Consider the following 14,043-nt stretch of genomic DNA (forward strand, 5'->3'; position numbering starts at 1 on the left):
CCATACATGGCTACACTCCATACGAATACTTTCAGAAATGACTTCCTGACACTTAAATCAATACTGGATGTTAACAAATTTCTCTTCTTCAGAAACGCTTTCCTCGCCATTGCCAGCCTACATTTTATATCCTCTCTACTTCGACCATCATCAGTTATTTTGCTCCCCAAATATCAAAACTCCTTTACTACTTTAAGTGCTTCATTTCCTAATCTAATTCCCTCAGCATCACCCGACTTAATTAGACTACATTCCATTATCCTTGTTTTGCTTTTGTTGATGTTCATCTTATATCCTCCTTTCAAGACACTGTCCATTCCATTCAACTGCTATTCCAAGTCCTTTGCTGTCTCTGACAGAATTACAATGTCATCGGCGAACCTCAAAGTTTTTATTTCTTCTCCATGAATTTTAATACCCACTCCGAATTTTTCTTTTGTTTCCTTTACTGCTTGCTCAATATACAGATTGAACAACATCGGGGACAGGCTACAACCCTGTCTTACTCCCTTCCCAACCACTGCTTCCCTTTCATGTCCCTCGACTCTTATAACTGCCATCTGGTTTCTGTACAAATTGTAAATAGCCTTTCGCTCCCTGTATTTTACCCCTGCCACCTTTAGAATTTGAAAGAGAGTATTCCAGTCAACATTGTCAAAAGCTTTCTCTAAGTCTACAAATGCTAGAAACGTAGGTTTGCTTTTCCTTAATCTTTCTTCTAAGATAAGTCGTAAGGTCAGTATTGCCTCACGTGTTCCATTTCCATTCATATGGCATCATATTTTGGGGTAACAGAATAATAGCTGGAGCCCACCCAAGATCACCTTGCAGACATTTATTTAAGGTACTTATGATATTCACAGTACATTCACTTATGAAATTTGTCATTAGTAACCCATCCCAATTCAAAAATAACAGCTAAGTGCATAGCCACAACACTAGAAGAAAGGGTGATCTTCACTACTTTGTGTTAAAGCTGACTTTGGCACGGAAAGGAATTAATTATGCTGCCACAAAAATCTTTGGTCATTTGCGAAATAGCATTACAAGTCAGATGGCCAATCAACATTTAAAAAATAAAATTAAAAGAATTTTTGAATGACAATTCCTTCTGCTCAATAGATGAATTTTTAGATATGCAGTAGTAGCTGTAATATATATATATATATAGAGCAAATGAATACCAACTGCCTCTCTGCATTGCCTTTGTTGATCTTGAAAAGGCGATTGACTCCGTTAGCCATATAGCTGTGCTCCAAGCTTTGAGCAAGGAGTGGGAGCAGCGTACAAATAAGTGCTCTCAATATCTACGAGACTTCTTCAGCTTGTCTTAATATCGGCGAATCAACTCAGGAATTCCGCATCATGAAGGGAGTCAAGCAAGGCGATTCCATCTCCCCAAAACTGTTCTTGGCTGTACTGGAAATGGCTATGTCAAAGTTGAGCTGGGAAGGTAAGGGAATTAGAATTAATGGTAGAAGGCTTAGCAACTTGAGTTTCGTCAATGATATTGCCTTACTGGCCAACGACTTCGCAGAGCTCCAAAATTTAGTTACAGATCTTGCGTCGGAATATCAGTTGGTTGGCTTGAACATGAACCTTTCCATAACAAAAGTAATGTCCAACAAATGGGTCCCAGCTGGAGATGTGAAAGTGAAGGATAGTCCATTAGAAGAGGTCAGTGAATATATCTACCTTGGCCAGATTATAAATATGAAGAGAGATATAAGGTCTGAAATCTATCGGCAAATCAAGCTTGGTTGGCAAGCATTTGGGAGGAATTCAACAGTATTCAGCTCAAAAATGCCAGTAAGTCTGAAGAAAACAATATTTGATCAATGTAGTCTTCCTGTGTTGACGTATGGTTGCGAGACATGGACACTGAACTTATTTACAAAAGGGAAACTTAGGACAGCACAGAGAGCCATGGGAATATCAATGCTGGGCTATGCAAGAAAGGACAGGAAAAGGGCAGATGACATCCGGTCTGTGACGAAGGTTAACATCTTAGAGACAATAGACTCCTTGAAATATCAGTGGGCTGGCCACATCGTGAGAAGAAAAGACGGCACATGGATGAAGCTAGTACAGGAGTGGAGTCCGAGAGAGCATTGGAGGCCTAGAGGTAGACCACCAGACAGATGGGACAAAGATCCCAAGAAGATCGCTGGTAGCACCTGGCAGAGAACTGCCTAAGACCGTTCCACTTGTGAACGACTGCTGAGAGCCTACCTGAGTCCACGACTCGTTGAGGCCACATCATTTAATGACTGAATTGGCTGATGATGATATCTTAAGTTACTGCTTCAAATCTAAAAATTTATGTACAGAATGATTATAATTAAAGTTGAACTTTCAAATCGCTGTGGAAATAACATCACTGGTTAGAATGACGTCAAATTGCAACGGAATATTATCAGATAATGGGGAAAACTTATTTTTTTAGCTCCCAACACACAATATATGCTCTGGCTGGACTGCTGGTAGCACCTGGAACTAACCAGTAATTCCTTCCGCGTTTCCTTCAATCGCTCGACAACCTCCGTCTGTCAGTAAATGAGGTCTGCCTGATCTTAGTTTAGCTGTGGTTGTTCTGTTTCGTTTCCACTTCACAATCGCATCAACAGTCAAAGTGGGCAGCTTTAGGAGTGCTGATGGATTTGTTACCCAGGTAACATTCAATGCCTGGGCCGCGTTCGGAGTCACTGTCTCCAGAACGGCCTATTATGCTGACGTGCTCCTCTACTACAACACTCCCCAGCTCCTTTTATGCTGGCGAGTCTGCTTGTGATGGCATCTGGTGGTCAATTCCGCATTACGTAGGGGTGTCCGGATATTTTTCATCAAATAGTGTAGCAGTAGATTTTCCAAAGAGAATGTCACCGACCGAGAGGTCGCATGGTCAAGCCATTGGACTCGCATTCGGGAGAACCATAATTCAAAACCAGTGCCGATCCAGATTTAGGTTCTCCAACGTTTTCCTAAATCGTCTGGGGCAAATTCCTGGATGGTTTTTCTGAAAAGGACACCGACGATTTCGTATCCCAATCGGCACTTGTCCTCCACTTATTGCGAACTTTTCGTCTAAGGAATGTCGTCAGTGTGGTAGGACACACATGATTCGCAGAACGCCCATATAAGCCGTCATATTAATGTTCATTGGCATTTACGGCACAATCGACAGAAATCCGGAAATATTTTATCTATTTATTTTCTCTCATTGTGACTGATTTTGGTGTGCGGTGGTGGCCGTGGGTTCTGGCTAAGAGGTTTGTGTGGGGAACCACGGTCTCTATAAAGTAATACATAAGATAACCCAAGTAGTCATAACGCATCTTGCAAAAAGAAATGCAGCATGTACCACAAGCCATACGGTAGTGGGAAACCGTCATAAAATCTTAACAGCAATTAGATTACCTCTATTTCTATTCTTCTTCATCTATTGATTGGTCAGTTAGAGCTTATTCTATAAGATGTAGTTCACGTTTCTTGTTCGTGTCAAGTCATATACACTGGTCAGACAGAACAGTGTGACTACCTTCTTAATAGCCGGTACGTCCAACTTTCGTACGGATAACAGTGGCGACAGGTCGTGGTATGGAAGCAATGACGCATTGAAAGGTCGCTGAGGGAGTATCCAACACATCTGCACCCCTGTCACACAATCTTCAACCAGGCCGGGAATCGAATGCGGGACAGCTTGCATGGAAGGCGAGCACATCACCACCCAGCCAAGCAGGCGTCCATTCTGTGTTGCAATATCACTGGGAGTATGCAAGCGTTAAAGTAAACGGACAGTGGTGCATCACATTCAAGCTACTGGACCCTGTGGAGAGGATCCTTGCCGTTCGAATACTGCAGCCGTGTTTCTCTCATGGAGAGAAGTCGATATGGAGAATGTAGTTTTTAATCGCGACGCAATATCTATGCTGCATCATCAAAATGAGGGGGCGAGAGCTAAGGAAATTGGGCAGCTGTGCATCGGATACAAGCTAGTGGTCTCAGCGGATAGGTTTCATGTGGAAACCGCAGTCGTGTTAAACTCTTGGAAAAAAGCCTCATGGAGCCTGTAATTTTCAATCACGAAGCAACTGTTGTGCTGCATCATCAAAAGGAGTGTACGAGAGCTACAGTAAGTGGGAAGTTGAGCACCGGATACAAGTTACTGGTCTCTGAGAAAAGGTTACATGTGGCAACCGCAGCCGTATTAGACTCTTGGAGAAAAGCGGCATGGAGAATGTAATTTTCAATCACAACGCAAGTTGTGTGCTGTATCATCAAAAAGAGGGTGCGAGAACTTACAGTAAGTGGGCAGCTGTGCATTGGATACAAGCTAGTGGCCTCTGCGGATATGTTCAATGTGGCAACAGCAGTCGTATTAGACTCTTGGAGAAAAGCTGCATGGAACCTGTAATTTTCAATCACGACGAAATTTATGTGCTGAATCATCAAAAGGAGGGTGCGAGAGCTACAGTAATTAGGCAGTTGTGGATCGGATACAAGTTACTGGTCTCCGAGAAAAGGTTACATGTGGCAACTGCAGCCGTGTTAGACTCTTGTAGGAAAGCGGCATGGAGTATGTAATTTTAAACACAACGCAATCAGTGTGTGATATCACATCAAAAAGAGGGTGCGAGAGCTATAGTAAGTGGGCAGTAGTGGATTGGATACAAGCTACTGGTCTCTGAGAAAAGATTACATGTGGCAACCGCATCCCTGTCAGGCCCTCGGATAAAAGATGCATGGAAGCTGTAATTTTCAATCACGACGCAATTTGTGTGCTCCAATAACAAAAGGAGGGTGCGAGAGCTACAGTAAATGAGCAGTTGTGCATCGGATACAAGCTAGTGTCCTCTGTGGATAGGTTCAATATGGCAACAGCAGTCGTGTTAGACTCTTGGAGAAAAGCTGCATGGAACCTGTAATTTTCAATTACGACGAAATTTGTGTGCTGAATCATCAAAAGGAGGGTGCGAGAGCTACAGTAATTAGGCAGTTGTGGATCGGATACAAGTTACTGGTCTCCGAAAAAGGTTACATGTGGCAACTGCAGCCCTGTCAGACCCTTGGAGAAATGAGTGATGGAGCCTGTAATTTTCAATCACGACGCAATTTGTGTGCCCCAACAACAAAAGGAGGGTGCGGGAGCTTCAGTAAGTGGCAAGTTGTGCAACAGATACAAGCTACTGTTTTCTGAGAAACGGTTCCATGTGGCAACCGCAGCCCTGCCATACCTTTGGAGAAAAGCGGAATGGAACCTGTAATCTTAAATCACGACGCAAATTGTGTGCTGCATCATCAAAAGAAGGGTGCGAGAGATACAGTAATTTGGCGATTTCGCATCGGATAGAAGCTACTGGTCTCTGAGAAACGATTCAATGTGGCAACCGCAGCCCTCTCAGACATTTTGAGAAAACAGTCATGGAGCCTGCAATTTTCAATCACGACGCAATTTGTGTGCTCCATCATCAAAAGAATGGTGTGGGAGCTACAGTAAGTGGGCAGTTGTGGATCGGCAACAAATTACTGGTCTTTGAGAAAAGATACCATGTGGGTACTGCAGCCCTGTCACACACTTTGGGAAAATAAGCATGGAGACTGTGATATTCAATCACGACGAAATTTGTGTGCTCCATCATCAAAAGGAGGGTGGGAGAGCTACATTCAGTGGGCAGTTTTGCATCGGATACAAGCTTCTGATCTCTGAGAAACGGTTCCTTGTGGCAACCGCAGCCCTGTCAGGACCTTGGAGAAAAGTGGCATGGAGCCTGTAATTTTCAATCACGACGCAATTTGTGTGCTGCATTATCAAAACCAGAATGCGGGAGGTACAGTAAGTGGGCAGTTGTGGATCGCATACAAAATGCTGGTCTCTGAGAAAAGATTCCAAGAGGCAACCTCAGCCCTGTCAGACACTTTTAGGAAATAGTCATGGAGCACCGGAATTTTCAATCAAGACCCAATTTGTGTGTTCCATTATCAAAAGAAAGGTGCGAGAGCCACAGTACGTTGGCAGTTTTACATGGGATACAAGCTACTGGTCTCCGAGTAACAGTTCCATGTGGCGACCGCAGCCCTGTCAGGCCCTTGGAGGAAATTGGCATCGTGCCTGTAATTTTCAATCACGACGCAATTTACTTGCTACATCATCGAAAGGAGGGTGCGAGAGCAACAGTAAGTGGGCAGTTGTGCATCGGATACAAGCTACTGGTCTCTGAGAAAAGATTCCATGTGGCAACCGCAGCTCTGTCAGACACAGTGAGAAAAGAGTCATGGAACCTGTAATTTTCAATCACGGAGCAATTTGTGTGCTTCATCATCAAAAGGAATGTGCGAGTGCAACAGTAAGTGGGCAGTTTTGCATCGGATACAAGCTACTGGTCTCTGAGAAAAGATTCCATGTGGCAACCGCAGCCCACTCAGACACTTTGAGAAAAGACTGATGGAGCCGGTAATTTTCAACTACGACGCAATTTGTGTGCTCCACAATCAAAAGGAGGGTGCAAGAGCTGCAGTAAGTGGGCAGTTGTGTGTCGGATACAAGCTACTGGTCTTTGAGAAAAAATTCCATGTGGCAATCACAGCCTTCTCAGACACTTTGAGAAGAGAGTCATGGAGCCTGTAACTTTCAATCACGACGATATTTGTGTTCTCTATCACCAAAAGGAGGGTGTGAGAGCTACAGTAAGTGGGCAGTATTACATCGGATGCAAGTTATTGATCTCTAAGTTACGGTTCCATGTGGCAACGGCTGCACTCTCAGACACTTTGGGCAAGAGGCACGGAACCTGTAATTTTCAATCACAACGCAATCAGTGTGTGATATCACATCAAAAAGAGGGTGCGAGAGCTATAGTAAGTGGGCAGTAGTGGATTGGATACAAGCTACTGGTCTCTGAGATAAGATTACATGTGGCAACCGCACCCCTGTCAGGCTTCGGATAAAAGATGCATGGAAGCTGTAATTTTCAATCACGACGCAATTTGTGTGCTCCAATAACAAAAGGAGGGTGCGAGAGCTACAGTAAATGGGCAGTTTTGCATCGGATACAAACTAGTGTCCTCCGTGGATAGGTTCAACATGGCAACAGCAGTCGTGTTAGATTCTTGGAGAAAAGCTGCATGGAACCTGTAATTTTCAATCACAACGAAATTTGTGTGCTGAATCATCAAAAGGAATGTGCGAGTGCAACAGTAAGTGGGCAGTTTTGCATCGGATATAAGCTACTGGTCTCTGAGAAAAGATTCCATGTGGCAACCGCAGCCCACTCGGACACTTTGAGAAAAGAGTGATGGAGCCGGTAATTTTCAACTACGACGCAATTTGTGTTCTCCACCATCAAAAGGAGGGTGCAAGAGCTGCAGTAAGTGGGCAGTTGTGCGTCGGATTCAAGCTACTGGTCTTTGAGACAAGATTCCATGTGGCAATCACAGCCCTCTCAAACACTTTGAGACGAGAGTCATGGAGCCTGTATTATCAATCACGACGATACTTGTGTTCTCTATAATCAAAAGGAGGGTGTGAGAGCTACAGTAAGTGGGCAGTTTTACATCGGATGCAAGATACTGATCTCAAAGAAACCGTTTCTTATGGAAACCGGAGCCTCTCAGGCCCTTGGAGAAAAGCGGCATGGGGCGAGTAATTTTCAATCACGACGCAATTTGTGTGCTCCATCGTCAAATGGAGAGTGCGAGAGCTACAGTAAGGGGGCAGTTGTGCATCGGATACAAGCTACTGGTCTCTGAGAAAAGATTCCGTGATGTAAGCGCATGCCTGTCAGGCCCAAGGATAAATGCGGCACGGAAGCTGTAATTTTCAACCACGACCCAATTTGTGAGCTCCATCATCAAAAGGAGGATGTGAGCGCTACTGTAAGTGGGCTGTTTGGCATCGGATACAAGCTACTAGCCTCTGAGAAACGGTTCCATGTGGCAACCGCAGCCTCCTCAGACACTTTGAGAAGAGAGTCATGGAGCCTGCAATTTTCAATCACGACGATATTTGTGTGCTCCACCATCAAAAGGAGGGTGCACGAACTGCAGTAAGTGGGCAGATGTGCATCGGATACAAGCTACTGGTATCTGAGAAAAGATTCCATGTGGCAATCGCAGCCTTCACAGTCACTTTCAGAAGAGAGTCATGGAGCCTGTAATTTTCAATCAAGACGATATTTGTGTTCTCTATCATCAAAAGGAGGCTGTGAGAGCTACAGTAAGTGGGCAGTTTTACATCGGATGCAAGTTACTGATCTCAAAGAAACGGTTTTATGTGGCAACCGGAGCCCTCTCAGGCCCTTAGAGAAAAGCGGCATGCGCCAGTAATTTTCAATCACGAAGCAATTTGTGTGCTCCATCATCAAGAGGAGGGTGGGAGACCTACAGTAACTTGTCAGTTGTGCATCGGATACAAGCTACTAGTCTCTGAGAAACGGTTCCATGTGGCAACCGCAGCACTGTCAGTCACTTTGAGAAAATGGTCGTGGAACCTGTAATTTTCAAACACGACGCAATTTGTGCGCTCCATCATCAAGAGGAGGATGGGAGAGCTACAGTAAGTTGGCAGTTGTGCATCGGATACAAGCTACTGGTCTCCGAGAAAAGACTCCATGTGGCAATCGCAGCCCCCTCAGACACTATTAGAAGAGAGTAATGGAGCCTGTAATCTAGTTTTACATCGGATACAAGTTACTGATCTTTAAGGAACGGTTCCATGTGCCAACCACTGCCCTGGCAGGCTCTTGGAGACAAATGGCATGGAGCCTGTAATTTTCAATCACGACGCAATTTGTGTACTCCATCGTCAAATGGAGAGTGCGACAGCAACAGTAAGTGGGCAGTTGTGCATCGGATGCAAGCTACTGGTCTCTGAAAAAAAATTCCGTGTTGCAACCGATTCCTTGCCAGGCCCAAGGATAAATGGGGCACAGAAGCTGTAATTTTCAAAAACGTTGCAATTTGTGTGCTCCTTCCTCAAAAGGAGGATGTGAGCGCTAGAGTAAGTGGCAGTTGTGCATCGGATACAAGCTACTGGTGTCTGAGAAACAGTTCCATGTGGCAACCGCAGCCCTGTCAGTCACTTTGAAAAGTGGGTCCTGGAGCCTGTAATTTTCAATCACGACGCAATTTGTGTGCTCCATCATCAAGAGGAGGGTGGGAGAGCTACAGTTAGTGGGCAGTTGTGCATCGGATACAAGCTACTGGTGTCTGAGAAACGGTTCCATGTGGCAACCGGAGCACTCTCAAACACGTTCGGGAAAGAGTCCTGAAGCCTGTCATTTTCAATCACAACGCAATTTGTGTGCTCCATCATCAATAGGAGGGTGCGAGAGATACAGTAATTTCGGATAGAAGCTACTGGTCTGTGAGAAAGATTCCATCTGGCAACCGCAGCCCTGCCAGACACTTTGGGAAAAGGGTCATGGTGCCTGTAATTTTCAATCACAACGCAATTTGTGTGCACCATCGTCAAGAGGAGGGTAGGAGAGCTACAGTATGTTGGCAGTTGTGCATCGGATACAAGCTACTGGTCTCTGAGAAATGGTTCCATGTGGCAACTGCAGCCCTGTCAGTCACTTTGAGAAAAGTGTCCTGGAGCCTGTAATTTTCAATCACGACGCAATTTGTGTGCTCCATCATCAAGAGGAGGGTGGGAGAGCTACAGTAAGTTTGCAGTTGTGCATCGGACACAAGCTACTGGTGTCTGAGAAACGGTTCCATGTGGCAACCGCAGCCCTGTCAGTCACTTTGAGAATAGGGTCCTGGAGCCTGTAATTTTGAATCACGACTCAATTTGTGCACTCCATCATCAAAAGGAGGATGTGAGCGATACAGTTAGTGGGCTGTTTTTCATCGGATATAAGCTACTGGTGTCTGAGAAACGGTTCCATGTGGCAACTGCAGCACTCTCAGAAACTTTGGGAAAAGGGGCATGAAGCCTGTAATTTTCAATCACGACGCAATTTGTGCACTCCATCATGAAAAGGATGATGTGAGCGATAGAGTAAGTGGGTTGTTTTTCATCAGATATAAGCTACTGGTGTCTTAGAAACGTATCTTCTGGTAAACCTTCCGAGATGTAAGGTCGTGGTCCATGAAACTCTTCAGCTCCAAATGTTTCGTCCAGAGCTGCGCTGGACATCTTCTGAGGGGTGCTTCTCCTCCGGTGAGTCTTGTCGACTGACGGGTCGGACGTCTGAGAGCGACTTATGTATCGTAGAAAGTGGGCGTGACCAGAGTTACACGTGATATGCAGAGATAACCTTTGTCAGAGATAAAACTTAACTATCGATCATAATCTCGTCACGGATAAAACTGTCTAGCAATTCTGTAGTGCTACTGTCCAAATATTACTAAGTTTCATGGTCTCTTCTTTCCGATTAAAATTATCCCTATGTTTATATATTTCAATTGCTTCTCTACAAAGCCGTGGGTAATAGTTCGTCGTCGTAGATAAAATTTTTGTTTCGGAAAACTTCACTTGATGATTTCCGGGCTTAAAAGCGTGTTCTGCTACAGCCGATTTATCTGTTTTTCCTAATCGGCAAAGACTTCTGTGTTCTTTTAAACGTGTATTTACGCTTCTTTTTGTTGTTCCAACATAAACTTTACCACATGTACACGGAATTTTATATACGCCACTGGCTGATAGAGGAGCGCGTTTATCTTTTACAGACCGAAGAAATTTTCTTCGTTGGTCTGAAAACAGGTCTAATATCATCTTTACTTAAAATCTTTCCAATCTGATCCGTTACTTTCTTTATAAAAGGGAGAGAGACTGTATTCTTCCATCGTTTTTCGGGCTTGTCCTAAGCCTTTTTGTTGTTTGGATGCAGAATTCTGCTTACTTCTTTCTTTGAGTAGCCATTTTTCTCAAAAGCGTGCTTCAGATGTTTTAATTCGGCGTCTAGATACTCCGGCGTGCAAATCCGTCTGGCTCTGTCAACGAGACTTGTAATCACACCTCTCTTTTGTTGTGGATGGTGGTTAGAGTTTTTATGTAAGTATCTGTCTGTGTGCGTTATTTTTCTAAAAATCTGTTGTTTCAATCTTCCATCCGTCTGTCTCATAACTAAAACATCCAAAAACGGTATTTTGTTATCATTTTCTCTCTCCATGGTAAACTGGATTCTTGGATTTATATTATTAAGGTAATCAAAAAATTCGCCTAAGGCTTCTCTACCATGTGGACAGACCACAAATGTATCGTCTACATACCGATACCAGCGAGATGGTTTCTTATCTGCTTTTTCCAAGGCTGACTGTTCGAATTTCTCCATGTAGGAATTAGCTACTGCAGGACCCAATGGGTTACCCATTGCTACGCCATTAAGTTGTTCATAAAACTCATTATTCCACTGGAAATGACTGGAAGTAAGACAATGTCCGAAAAGAGCAGTCAGATCTTCTGGAAAAATATCCGTTATAAAATCCATAACTTCATTAACTGGAATCATAATAAATAAAGATACTACATCGAAACTTACTAAAATATCTTCAAGAGTCAGAATTAAACCTTCAATTTTCTCTATAAAATGACGTGAGTCCTTTATATATGAGTCAGTTTTTCCAAAATATGGTTGTAAACGAGTTGTTAGATATCTTGCTATTTCGTACGTAGGAGAATTGATAGTACTAACAATCGGTCTCAGAGGTAGGTCCTTCTTATGTACCTTGGGTAGGCCATAGAGTCTAGGACACATAGCTTCAGTCTTCAATAAAGCTCGTTTTTCTTCTTTTTGAATAGAAGTGGCCGATTTCATCACATTATTTGTTTTCCGTAGTACGCTGGCTGTAGGATCTTTCTTAAGTTTTTTGTATTGTCCTGCCGTTAAAAGATTAAAATTTTGCTTTGATAATCTTCTGTATTTAAAACGACAGTAGCATTCCGTTTATCAGCAGGAACAATCACTATGTCTTCATCTGCATTTAAATCTCTCAGAGCCTCTCTTTCGCCATTGGTTAAATTACTTTCCAGAGGTTTACTGCGGCATAATACTCTGGTGGTTTCGACCCGGATTGCATTTGCAGTTTCTTTGGGGAGAGTACGTATACCTGCTTCTACACTTGCAATAATATCCTCAACAGGAACCTTCGGAGGTGTTATAGCGTAGTATCCTCCTTTTGCAAGAACTGAAATGCTACTGTCGTTTTAAATACAGAAGATTATCAAAGCAAAATTTTGAGGAAAGTGGGAGAGCTACAGTAAGTTGGCAGTTGTGCATCGGATACACGCTACTTGTATCTGAGAAATGGTTCCATGTGGCAACCGCAGCCCTGTCAGTCACTTTAAGAAAAGGGTCTGGAGCCTGTAGTTTTCAATCACGACGCAATTTGTGTACACCATCATCAAAAGGAGGATGTGAGCGCTACAGTAAGTTGGCTGTTTTTCATCGGATATAGGCTACTGGTGTCTTAGAAACGGTTCCATGTGGCAACTGCAGCACTCTCGGAAACTTTGGGAAAATAGGCATAGAGCCTGTAATTTTCAATCACGACGCAATTTGTGTGCTCCATCATCAAAAGGAGGATGTGAGCGCTACAGGAAGTTGGCTGTTTTTCATCGGATATAAGGTACTGGTGTATTAGAAACGGTTCCATGTAGCAACTGCAGCAACTCAGAATCTTTGGGAAAAGAGGCATAGAGCCTGTAATTTTCAATAACGACGCAATTTGTGTGCTCCATCAACTGAAGGAGGGTATCAGAGCTACAGTAAGGTCGCAGTTGTGCATCGGATACGAGCTACTGGTCTCTGAGAAGTGGTTCCATGTGGCAACCGCAGCCCTGTCAGTCACTTTGAGAAAAGGGTCCTGGAGCCTGTAATTTTCAATCACGACGCAATTTGTGTGCTCCATCATCAAAAGGAGGATGTGAGCGCTACAGTAAGTGGGTCGTTTTTCATCGGATATTAGCTACTGGCGTCTGAGAAACGATTCCATGTGGCAACTGCAGCACTCTCAGAAACATTGGGAAAAGAGGCATGGAGCCTGTAATTTCCAATCACGACGCAATTTGTGTGCTCCATCATCAAAAGGAGGATGTGAGCGCTACAGTAAAATGGCTGTTTTTCATCGGATATAAGCTACTGGTGTATTAGAAACGGTTCCATGTGGCAACTGCAGCACTCTCAGAATCTTTGAAAAAAGAGGCATAGAGCCTGTAATTTTCAATCACGACGCAATTTGTGTGCTCCATCATCAGAAGGAGGGTATCAGAGCTACAGTAAGGTCGCAGTTGTGCATCGGATACGAGCTACTGGTCTCTGAGAAGTGGTTCCATGTGGCAACCGCAGCCCTGTCAGTCACTTTGACAAAAGGGTCCTGGAGCCTGTAATTTTCAATCACGACGCAATTTGTGTGCGCCATCATCAAAAGGAGGATGTGAGCGCTACAGTAAGTGGGTCGTTTTTCATCGGATATTAGCTACTTGTGTCTGGGAAACGGTTCCATGTGGCAACAGCAACCCTATCAATCACTTTGAGAAAAGGGTCCTGGAGCCTGTAATTTTCAATCACGACGCAATTTGTGTGCGCCATCATCATAAGGAGGATGTGAGCGCTACAGTAAGTGAGTCGTTTTTCGTCGGATATTAGCTACTGGTGTCTGAGAAACGATTCCATGTGGCAACTGCAGCACCCTCAGAAACATTGGGAAAAGAGGCATGGAGCCTGTAATTTTCAATAACGACGCAATTTGTGTACTTCATCATCAAAAGGAGGATGTGAGCGCTACAGTAAGTTGGCTGTTTTTCATCGGATATAAGCTACTGGTGTATTAGAAACGGTTCCATGTGGCAACTGCAGCACTCTCAGAATCTTTGGGGAAAGAGGCATAGAGCCTGTAGTTTTCAATCACGACGCAATTTGTGTGCTCCATCATCAGAAGGAGGGTATCAGAGCTACAGTAAGGTCACAGTTGTGCATCGGATACGAGCTACTGGTCCCTGAAAAGTGGTTCCATGTGGCAACCGCAGCCCTGTCAGTCACTTTGAGAAAAGGGTCCTGGAGCCTGTAATTTTCAATCACGACGCAATTTGTGTGCTCCATC

The sequence above is a fragment of the Schistocerca americana genome, chromosome 5, assembly GCF_021461395.2.
Source record: "Schistocerca americana isolate TAMUIC-IGC-003095 chromosome 5, iqSchAmer2.1, whole genome shotgun sequence".
NCBI classification, from domain to species: domain Eukaryota; kingdom Metazoa; phylum Arthropoda; class Insecta; order Orthoptera; family Acrididae; genus Schistocerca; species Schistocerca americana.